Genomic DNA, 9,561 nt, shown 5'->3' with positions numbered 1-9,561 from the left:
CTATTTTATATCACATTCGTCACAAGCAGACCGGCAGCCTCCCTTCGGCTTTCTTTCTCAAATTCTTCAACTTGGACTCGCATTTTACCAATGACCTGTGATGTGACAACTGTTGTTACCCAGGGACATGCACTGGGACTTCAAGACATTGAAGATTACGTTTAGTTCGCTGAGATATCAGTGGGAAGCTACAGAGATACAGATTGTATTTTCAGAGAGGGAATAAAGCGTGTCATCTGTTGTTTGTTGTGGCAGCGAGTGAACGCAAGTAAGCTCATCTAGAAAAGTAACAAATTATTCAAATCGCAAAGTTTCAGGGTGTAAATAGATCTGTCAACGCCACATCTTCATGGAAAACGCCCCATCCTTTATACCGCCCAAATCGTTCTTGCTGACATGCAGGAACATATATCGTCCAATAAAAAGACAAATTACTGCGGATGTGAAATCTGAAAAAAAACAGGAAATGATGGAAAATCTCAGTGGGTCTGGCAGCATCTGTGAAGAGAGAACCGAGCTCACGTTTAGAGGCTGGGTCACTCTTCATCAGAGTAAATCATTCAATCTTTGCTCACAGACATCGCTGACAGACATTCAAAATGTTCCTACTGAATTTCCTGACGTCAATCCTGTCGTGCATTCAAAGGAAAATACTGCACATGTTGTGAATCTGCATGAGAAACTAAAAATGATTGGATTAAAGCTCATAAAATTTGAGGATGTCTGTGGAGCCAGACACAAAGTTAATGTTTCAAATCCGTGTGATCCTTATTCAGAGCTGAAGCGAGGTTAGATGCAATGGAGTAGATGAGGAAATTGGAAGTTGCATGAAAAACGGAAGATTATGGAAATTTGAATCAAGTTTGACATAAAACAAGCTAAAACAATCTTGAAGGTCAGTACCACAGAAATGTTGTCAACATTATCTGTGTTCACCATTAAACATGCTTCACAGACTACATGCTTTGACCTGAATTTATAAAGGTACTGCTGAGATTTGAACTCAGGATCTCCTGTTTACAGGACAGGCGCTTTAAACATCTAAGCCACAGCACCAATCTGCAAGACAGCTTTGCAAGTGTAGAACAGATTTCAATTCTTTTGATTAAACATCAGTATTGTTGATTTCTCCTGCTGACTTTGAGAGTGCAAATTAAAATATTCATCGGCACTGGGCTTTTGAAACTGTAAAAATTGCAGTGATTCTGAAAGTTGTTAATTTAAAAGCAGTTCTGCAGGAAAGAAGTATACAAACAGGAAATATTTTGCGAATTGGGAAGTGATTAAACATGACCAGAAAACTACAGTGGTATAATGCGGGACAAGACCAGGAGAGAGTTTATACATTCACTGAAAATCTAGCAAAAATTCTTGAAAATTTTGGACGGCTGTTGCAATTTGGCAAACACGACGTTGTCACGGTTCTTCCACTTTCCATAAAGCATCCTGCATTCTTTATTTTTATTTCCTACCGTTCATTGGGAAGCAAACGCCTTGAGCTAAAATCAAACGTTGGCAGGGACTTGAACCCTTGACACTCAGATTAAAAGCCTGATGTTCTCTCGACTGAGCTATCAGGGCCCATCACAAAAATGTTCTCATCGCTCACTTCAAAGTCTCATATTGTATCTTTTGAATTTCCTTCACTGGTAATTCAGCCTCTCCAGCTCATTTCCCTCGCAAGCAGACCGGCAGCCTCCCTTCGGCTTTCTTTCTCAAATTCTTCAACTTGGACTCGCATTTTACCAATGACCTGTGATGTGACAACTGTTGTTACCCAGGGACATGCACTGGGACTTCAAGACATTGAAGATTACGTTTAGTTCGCTGAGATATCAGTGGGAAGTGTAAGGTTTTCGGGCAATTCGGCCCTTTTTGGACTGCCCAAGAATAAAACTCAGAGACTGTAAACTGACTTTTCAGCCAAGAGAACGTAACCAGTTTTCCCAGCAGGCTTGGTCCGCTGAGCTGAGTAGGGACATAAGTATTTACAAACCCCCCCCTAGGAGCTACAAGTAAGAAGGAGCCAGACAACGAGATAAGATCAAAACACAGACAAAGGGGCACGGGAATACACAGGGGGCCTGCCTGCAAGCAGGACAATGGGATGGTCATAGCCCCATGCAGATAAATGACTTTGCCTCCACCAGAGCAGAATCCAATCAACACCCCATCAACATAGCAGCTATCTCCGGAGCAGATGGAAGTCTTTGAAAATCTTCAAGGGAGCTCAACCTCGTTATCTCAAAAAACAGACTGGAGGCGGACCTAGGGGAGGTACTCCCATCTCGACAGGTCTGACCGGCTCAAAGGGGGCAGGACCAGCGGGAACTTTAAACCTTATGGATTCAATGCAAAAGGGGCTGGCCGAACACAGGAAAAAGCCAGGTAAAACAATATAAAAGGGGCTGTGTTTCGATTGAGGGTCTCTTGGCTCTTGGCTCGACCTCTCCACTTGACCTCTGCAGCCTGTGACTGTAAGTACCCTGCAGCAGCCTGCGAAACTCCCTTGACTTTAATAGTGGTTGAGGCTTTGGGGAAGGGGGCTTGATTTGTGTTTTGTGCTATTGCTAAAACTGTGTAACCATAAGATTTTTCGTTGTGTCCGTTATAGTACTTTTGAATAGACTTAGTTTGTGTTAGAGTTTAAGATTTTATTATATTTTCTTCTGTTGATGATTTTGACCTGGGTTTTGCAATAAACCTTGATTTGCTGATAATTGGAGTCGTTTAAATTCTTCAATCTTTCACCAGCGATCTCTGACCAAGTCATTGTTAAATATTCCTTACCTTAATTCCGGGTTCAAGAATCAAGGGTCATCTTGAGCGATTCACTCAGGACAGGCTGCTGGTTAGGTAATAAACAGCAGTGTCCTATTCTCTCTCTTGGGAAAGCTACTCTAGCGAAGTAGGAACCGGGTGGGTGTTGCACCACCGGCAAGAGAGAGAATCACCTGGGTATTGGTAGGGGTCTGGAGATCTGTGTGATATAAGCCTCAGGCTGTCGGTTAGGGATAAACAGCAGGCTTGATTCAGTGCTCTCTTCAGTGGAAGTGTCCCAGTGCGGCGTCCCCTGGCCTCTGAAGTTTCAGTGCCAGCTGGAGAGAGACACACACAGATACTCAAACCCCAGATATCGGCCCAGTAGTGGAGTAGCAGAGATGGCACCCTCTACAATGGCGAGTCAGGCAGGAGCCCGGTGGTTTGGAGTATGTGACTTGGCAGAGGGGGTGAGGGAACGAAGTAAAATGGAGGAGAGAATCTCCTCGTATTTGTGGCAAAAGGTCAACCTCACCAAACCTTGGGTCTCAGAACTAATCAATGCGGAGCAACCGGTAATGGCAGCGGCTGCATGGACAGAAAGTAAGGCGCACAAAAAGCACTTGGAGAAGGCAGTTTGGCTGGTTTGCCTGTCTCAGCAGGTAATCAACACAGAGCAAAGGATCGAAGAGTTAGAGCAGGAGGCGAGCGCAGCGGAACGACTGCGGGAGGAATTGGCAGAAATGAAACAGGAAAGCGAGTCTAACCGGTGTGAGAAGGACTATCTCCACTGCCAGATAGTGGAGGGTAAAGAAAAGGAACGGAGGCTCCAGGAACTCTATGCTCGGAGTACAGAGCAGTGTAGGAAGCTGGAGGGGAAGTTCCGGGACATCCAGGCAGCGTACCGAGTGGCTCGCGAGGAAGTAGGGGACTGGGCCCATGGGCCGTGCCAGGCACGAATAACGGAGTTGGAGGAGACCTTGTCCAATTTCAGGGGACAGATACACCTGGTAGGTCCAGGGGGGTTCCCTAGGGGCAAGGTGCTCCTCGCAGCGGATGATTCCCCAAAGGCCAAGGGGAATAGACCGCCTCCTGAGGCACCGGGATTGTGTCCGGGTCGGCAGGGGGGGATCGGACTGCACGTTCAGGGGCAAGTCCAAGGGGGGTCGGCAGGGTACCCCCAGCTGGCGGCGTGTCCGCCTGGTTTCGTATGTGGGTCCCCATGGGATGGGGACAGACCGCTGCCTGGGAGGCCGGTGATGGGGCCGGGTCAGCAGGTAGGGTTTGGACCGCCCGGTCAGGGGCAGGTCCAAGAGGGGTCAGTGGTGTATCCCCAGATAGCGGCGTCTCCTATATGGGTAGTTAGCCCAGGGACAGGGGGGCTACCCAACGGGGCAGGAGAGCTGGACAGTGGGGAGGAGGAGCAGGGACCCCAGGTAGGGCAGATGTGCCCTGTTAGACAAAGAAGGTATGGTCCCCCGGCGGGGCTGGCGAATAGGGGACCGGTTGAGGGCGACATTATCATTCCTCATGAGGCATCCGCGCTCAGGGGGATGGTGGCCCACGTTCCCAGGCTAACTCCAAAGGGGGATCCGTCGCTTCATTTTATGGAGGTGGAGCAGGCAGCCAGCATTAATGACTGCGACGAGGGGGAGCAGATAAGGATGCTCCTGATGACCCTAGATGCACAGCTATGCAGGACAGTGACCTCTGGGAATGGGGGAAGACCTGACACATGGGCGGCCGCACAGACTGCTGTTCTGGAGGCGATGGGCTTGAATCTGGGGAGCCCTTTCATGAGAGTGGGGGAAACCAAGCAGCAACCAGGGGAATCTCCCACCATGTTCGCAGACAGGCTGTGGATTGTCTATATGGAGGCATGCGGGGTTCAAGCGGATAGACGGAATTTAGGGGAAAGAACCGCCCACTGGCTGAAGACCCTAGTTGCCAACTGTCTCCCTAACGTTAGGGCAAAAGCCGAACACTGGTTCGACCCGCAGAGTCCGGACCTTAATGAGGAAGAGGTCCTTAGGAAACTTACCCTCGCATATCGTAATGGGGAGAGGGGTGAGGACAAGCCCCTTAAGGGTAGGGTGCATGGAATCGCGCCAGCAGCCCCTAAGAGAGAGTGGAAGCATGAGGGCACCCGGACCTCCGACGAGAAACCGGTATGCTACGGGTGTGGGAAGGCCGGGCATTTCAAGAGGGAATGTAAAAATCCTAGCAAGCAGGAGAGGGCTCCCGCAGTAGAGAGTCAGACCCCGGCGGTAGGAGCAGCTGCCCCGGGAACCATCGAGATAAGTAAAATTTTAGCCCTTTTGCAAGGCTCAGGACAGGTGGCAATGGCAACGGGCCAGGGCCTGCCCGCACCCACACCACAAGAACCCGTATGACTACCCAGGGAGCAGCCTCAGGAAAAAGGGAGCGCAGGGGTAGTTCTAGCCCCAGACCCTGGTCCGGTCCAGGTGCAGGGTCCCATTCTGGAGGCTGCCTCAGGGGCTATTTGCAGTTTAAATCCCTTAAGGTGGGACCCATGCGAACGCCACATCAGTCAATTTAAATTGTTCCACCCCATAAGGACAAGAAAGAGCAAGGTGGGGGGAAGACTGGGGGTGGTAGTGGAGAAACCCCCCGTAGAATTAACGACGGTGGGGGAGGTCCCTGACTCCACGGTCACACAACCGGTGACAAGGTGCTGTCCCGAAGGGGCAGTCCCAAAGAGACCGACAGTGCTGCAAGCACCCAGCCCAGGGACAGTAACGATTCCCAAGCCCTTACCTGTGGGTCAGGTGGCCTGCCTTAGTATAGAGGCTAAGGAGGCGGAGGAAGTGGAGGTATCACCTTGGGTTTGGGAACCAGTCAGGGGACGAAGGAGCAATCGGGTCTCCAAGCCCCCTCTAAGATGGTCCCCATCACACCTCCCTAGAACCCGGTCCCGCAGTAAGGGGGCCCGAGTAGAAGGGAACGCTGAGGGATCCCCGAACCCTGTTGGGGAAGGAGAGGCAAGGGGCAGCCCGAACCCCCGGGAGGGGACGGTCTGGCCCGAGCCGTTGGACCAAACAGGTGAACTGCCCCAGTTTAGCGGGGCACAGTTTTAATTTGGCCACCCGGAGACGGGTGGCATTGTATATAGCATTCCCCCCCCTGTTAGTTCTAATTAGTGTGTAGTGGTGTGTGAATTATTTAGGATCGTGGGATCACAGAAGCGCCTAGTGCAATGGTAAAATGATGAAGCAGCAGGCACTAGGACCCTGGTGCAGCCGGGCTGTAGACACAGAATCACAGACAGGCTGCGGCAACTTCAAAGCGGGAGCTGCTGCTGCCGCCGGATAGCAGCAGGCACTAGGACCCTGGGGAGCCGGGCTGTGGACACAGAATCACAGACAGGCTGCGGCAATTTCATGTTGATTTCACAACTTCAAAGCGGGAGCTGCTGCTGCCGCTGGATAGAACCCATGCACTTTAAGGTAGGTAGTTCTGTAGAGGCAAGGATGTGTTTTGTTTTTTTTACAGATGGGGCACCCGACGATGTGGAGTTTGCTGATCTTGGCGATGGTGGGACCGGGAGAACTCCGCAGAGGCGAGACAGAAGAGTCCTTCGACTGACCGGGTTAGGGTGACTGAGGGCAGGCGGGTGTGTTTAACCTGTGAGGGGGACGTTCCTTTGGGGAGATGGTGGTGGCCCAGGAAGCTGAGGCTGGACATGAGGGATCGGTCCTCGGACTGGGAACGCCTGGACAACACCTACCGGACCATCACGGGGTCACCGGGTAGGATCACCGTTTGCTGGGATAAGTGGTGGGCTTCTGACCAGGGCATTTATTTCTGTTTATGGGGATCTACCAAGGCATGTCCACAAGGGGCATTAATCACTTTTGTAAGGTGGTGGCAGAACCCAGGGAACGGGATAAATTGACCGCAGTGGGGAGGGATGTGTAACGCCCAGGGAAGGGATGACTGTAAAAGCTACCGAACTGCTGGTTCAGGTAAAGCGACCCCTGCCCACAGCCCAACCGATCGACCCTCACAACTGTCCGATCACCACCAGGGGGGGGCCTGAGAATGGTTTAGTGTTTGCCCCCACAAAGAAAATGTTGTACAGGGGGTACATTATGCTGTCGCCTCAGTTGGACTAAACCTCTCAGCTGCAGGTATCGACGACGGAGGAAAAATGAAGAGCCTTCAACGGGAAGAAGCGAAGTGCAGCCAAGAAAGGAGGATCCTTGGTGAAATAAAGAGATGCAATTGTAAATAGTTGTATGGATTCGCGGGTTTCAGTTACTTGATTGTGATATATGTACAGGGACCCTTACGTTTGGGGTTCCGGTGAAATGTGTATATGTTACTGTGTGTTTGAATTAAGTATGGTCTTGTCTTTCCCTTTCATTGAAATCAGGGGCAGCCTAGATTAAGGGAACTGTCTTGGGACTTGTAGTTTCGCATGTTGTTGGGGGGGGGGCCTACGGTCCACACAAAAGGAAATGATTGCCCTTCACCTGTGTCGATACGGTCCAAGCAGGTAGGGACGTATCGAAGGGGCAACTGTAAGGTTTTCGGGCAATTCGGCCCTTTTTGGACTGCCCAAGAATAAAACTCAGAGACTGTAAACTGACTTTTCAGCCAAGAGAACGTAACCAGTTTTCCCAGCAGGCTTGGTCCGCTGAGCTGAGTAGGGACATAAGTATTTACAAACCCCCCCCTAGGAGCTACAAGGAAGAAGGAGCCAGACAACGAGATAAGATCAAAACACAGACAAAGGGGCACGGGAATACACAGGGGGCCTGCCTGCAAGCAGGACAATGGGATGGTCATAGCCCCATGCAGATAAATGACTTTGCCTCCACCAGAGCAGAATCCAATCAACACCCCATCAACATAGCAGCTATCTCCGGAGCAGATGGAAGTCTTTGAAAATCTTCAAGGGAGCTCAACCTCGTTATCTCAAAAAACAGACTGGAGGCGGACCTAGGGGAGGTACTCCCATCTCGACAGGTCTGACCGGCTCAAAGGGGGCAGGACCAGCGGGAACTTTAAACCTTATGGATTCAATGCAAAAGGGGCTGGCCGAACACAGGAAAAAGCCAGGTAAAACAATATAAAAGGGGCTGTGTTTCGATTGAGGGTCTCTTGGCTCTTGGCTCGACCTCTCCACTTGACCTCTGCAGCCTGTGACTGTAAGTACCCTGCAGCAGCCTGCGAAACTCCCTTGACTTTAATAGTGGTTGAGGCTTTGGGGAAGGGGGCTTGATTTGTGTTTTGTGCTATTGCTAAAACTGTGTAACCATAAGATTTTTCGTTGTGTCCGTTATAGTACTTTTGAATAGACTTAGTTTGTGTTAGAGTTTAAGATTTTATTATATTTTCTTCTGTTGATGATTTTGACCTGGGTTTTGCAATAAACCTTGATTTGCTGATAATTGGAGTCGTTTAAATTCTTCAATCTTTCACCAGCGATCTCTGACCAAGTCATTGTTAAATATTCCTTACCTTAATTCCGGGTTCAAGAATCAAGGGTCATCTTGAGCGATTCACTCAGGACAGGCTGCTGGTTAGGTAATAAACAGCAGTGTCCTATTCTCTCTCTTGGGAAAGCTACTCTAGCGAAGTAGGAACCGGGTGGGTGTTGCACCACCGGCAAGAGAGAGAATCACCTGGGTATTGGTAGGGGTCTGGAGATCTGTGTGATATAAGCCTCAGGCTGTCGGTTAGGGATAAACGGCAGGCTTGATTCAGTGCTCTCTTCAGTGGAAGTGTCCCAGTGCGGCGTCCCCTGGCCTCTGAAGTTTCAGTGCCAGCTGGAGAGAGACACACACAGATACTCAAACCCCAGATATCGGCCCAGTAGTGGAGTAGCAGAGATGGCACCCTCTACAGAAGCTACAGAGATACAGATTGTATTTTCAGAGAGGGAATAAAGCGTGTCATCTGTTGTTTGTTGTGGCAGCGAGTGAACGCAAGTAAGCTCATCTAGAAAAGTAACAAATTATGCAAATCGCAAAGTTTCAGGGTGTAAATAGATCTGTCAACGCCACATCTTCATGGAAAACGCCCCATCCTTTATACCGCCCAAATCGTTCTTGCTGACATGCAGCAACATATATCGTCCAATAAAAAGACAAATTACTGCGGATGTGAAATCTGAAAAAAAACAGGAAATGATGGAAAATCTCAGTGGGTCTGGCAGCATCTGTGAAGAGAGAACCGAGCTCACGTTTAGAGGCTGGGTCACTCTTCATCAGAGTAAATCATTCAATCTTTGCTCACAGACATCGCTGACAGACATTCAAAATGTTCCTACTGAATTTCCTGAGGTCAATCCTGTCGTGCATTCAAAGGAAAATACTGCACATGTTGTGAATCTGCATGAGAAACTAAAAATGATTGGATTAAAGCTCATAAAATTTGAGGATGTCTGTGGAGCCAGACACAAAGTTAATGTTTCAAATCCGTGTGATCCTTATTCAGAGCTGAAGCGAGGTTAGATGCAATGGAGTAGATGAGGAAAATGGAAGTTGCATGAAAAACGGAAGATTATGGAAATTTGAATCAAGTTTGACATAAAACAAGCGAAAACAATCTTGAAGGTCAGTACCACAGAAATGTTGTCAACATTATCTGTGTTCACCATTAAACATGCTTCACAGACTACATGCTTTGACCTGAATTTATAAAGGTACCGCTGAGATTTGAACTCAGGATCTCCTGTTTACAAGACAGGCGCTTTAACCATCTAAGCCACAGCACCAATCTGCAAGACAGCTTTGCAAGTGTAGAACAGATTTCAATTCTTTTGATTAAACA

General features: G+C 49.1%; 2 non-coding genes across 2 annotated transcripts; both read right to left on the bottom strand.

The window, feature by feature from the left end:
• Positions 1–982: 982 nt before the first annotated feature.
• Positions 983–1,056, bottom strand: trnat-ugu (transfer RNA threonine (anticodon UGU)). Its single transcript has one exon. It is a non-coding gene; the product is annotated as a tRNA-Thr (tRNA).
• Positions 1,057–9,431: 8,375 nt separating this feature from the next.
• On the bottom strand, positions 9,432–9,505 carry trnat-ugu (transfer RNA threonine (anticodon UGU)). Its single transcript has one exon. It is a non-coding gene; the product is annotated as a tRNA-Thr (tRNA).
• Positions 9,506–9,561: the final 56 nt, after the last annotated feature.

This window comes from Scyliorhinus torazame, chromosome 4, assembly GCF_047496885.1.
Source record: "Scyliorhinus torazame isolate Kashiwa2021f chromosome 4, sScyTor2.1, whole genome shotgun sequence".
Classification (NCBI taxonomy): domain Eukaryota; kingdom Metazoa; phylum Chordata; class Chondrichthyes; order Carcharhiniformes; family Scyliorhinidae; genus Scyliorhinus; species Scyliorhinus torazame.
This window is presented reverse-complemented; position numbering and strand designations above follow the sequence as displayed.